Consider the following 1,929-nt stretch of genomic DNA (forward strand, 5'->3'; position numbering starts at 1 on the left):
TTTTATTTTCTATTTTGTGACAACTTTTTTTTGTCATTAGATAATTTCTCAATAGCTTAATAGTCATAATTTGGCCTGTAATCATTGCTAAATCATTGATTTTAAACAAACCATACAAATAAACATGAACGATTGATAACCAAAAGTATTTGCATTAGATTACATGGTAATAATATAGCATTCTCAAATGCCAAATTCAAGTGTACATTACCCAACTAATGCCTACAAAAATAACATTTGTCCAAAATATCACTTATACATAAGGTACAAGTACAAAAGCAATCACAGTTTAAGAAATTGAAAAACATCTAAATGAACCACTCCATGAGCAAAAGGCAATTTTGTCTTCAACGTTCTTCAACCATAACCATAGATATCTTCCAAAAGCTAGTATGAATAGCATTTATCTGTCATAAAAGAGTAAAAGAAGTAGGTAAGGGGAGGAGTACAATAATAAAGAACAAGTGATGAGACTTAGATTATTAAGACAAAAATTACAAAGTATATTATTATCATGGACCGTCTCCTAATCACCGCCGCACAAGTTGACAAAACAGGATGTGCAACTCCTTTCAACGATGTGGCTCAATATTTCAACTGGAAATTAAAGGAAGCTGTTTTCCAGCTAAGGAAGGAGCTCCCAAAAGCTGCATTGACATATGTTGACATCTACACCTTGAAATATGATCTCATCAGCCACGCCAAGAAGCATGGTACGTATGTGTATTACACTACCAGCCCACAATCGAAATACTTGTGAGATTGATACACTGACTTTTTCAGGGCAAGAAATGTTTGCATGATTTTATTCAATTGTTGCAGGTTTTGAGCACCCTTTAAGAGCCTGTTGCGGACATGGAGGAAAATACAACTTCAATGCGCATTTCGGTTGCGGAAGCAAAATTAAGGTAAAGGGCAAAGAGATTATGATAGCAAGATCATGTAAAGATCCATCGGTGATGATCAATTGGGACGGGGTGCACTATACTCAGGCCGCTAATAAGTGGGTTTTCGATAGAATTGTGGATGGTTCGTACTCGGACCCTGTCATTCCTTTGACAATGGCTTGTCACAGGCGTTAGAGACTCCAAAATTCTCGGGCTGCTGAGAAATGGACAGAAAGAGAAGCAGATAATTCTTGCTTACAAACGCACCAACCCTCAAAAATTTTTTTTTTTTTTTTTTTGCGTTTTTGTGCTATCAATTTATGAATGATATAAGCACTCAAATGGTAATATATCAACTTCAACACCTCCAGGTATTAGGAGACGGTCCATGTCAAAGTGCTATTAATATCTACTCAATTTAAGTATATTTTTTGGAAATTGGATCTTAATATGTTGAGCCTTCCTTCTTGTGCTCATTCATTTTTATGATATCATGAAATCTTGCGGCTGGACAATATCTGCACAAGAAGTTAATACACCACTACAAGCCAAGATTACCCAGTTCTGTATCTTTCTTCTTCTTTTTTTTTCGGTTTTTGAAAATTAAGGTTAGTTTGGGTGCTACTGCATACTAAATTCCATAAAACTGAAATGGGACTTGTACCCTATAATACTAAAGTTCATGAAAAGAAAACCCTCAATGTAACAAAGACTTGGAATTTTAGCTTGTTATTAACTCCTGTTCTGCTCTTAACATGCTGTAGAGCCACTGGAATCTTAGGATCAAATTAACATTGTTTTTTATGGTTGATTAAACTGCTGAACATATGCTATGTCAATCTGTATATACATATAGATTTGTGTGATTGATGGTATATGTAGCACAAGAATGCTTTGGAATTGTAGCAAATTAATCTACAAGGCAGACTATTGCTCAAAAAAGAAAAAAAAAAAGAGCCTAGAAGGCAGCCAGACTTTAATAGTATTAAGGATTCAAAGTGGCTGAGCTTGCCCTCCCTCAAAACGAGTATTGACTGAGGGT

The 1,929-nt window shown here is 35.3% G+C and overlaps 1 long non-coding RNA gene across 1 annotated transcript; it reads left to right on the plus strand.

Moving 5' to 3' along the window:
- The first annotated feature begins 519 nt into the window (after positions 1-519).
- On the plus strand, positions 520-1,264 carry LOC113689323 (uncharacterized). The gene is made up of 2 exons (XR_011814827.1): positions 520-713; positions 823-1,264. It is a non-coding gene; the product is annotated as an uncharacterized lncRNA (long non-coding RNA).
- Positions 1,265-1,929: the final 665 nt, after the last annotated feature.

The sequence above is a fragment of the Coffea arabica genome, chromosome 5c (assembly GCF_036785885.1).
Source record: "Coffea arabica cultivar ET-39 chromosome 5c, Coffea Arabica ET-39 HiFi, whole genome shotgun sequence".
In the NCBI taxonomy this organism is placed as follows: Eukaryota; Viridiplantae; Streptophyta; class Magnoliopsida; order Gentianales; family Rubiaceae; genus Coffea; species Coffea arabica.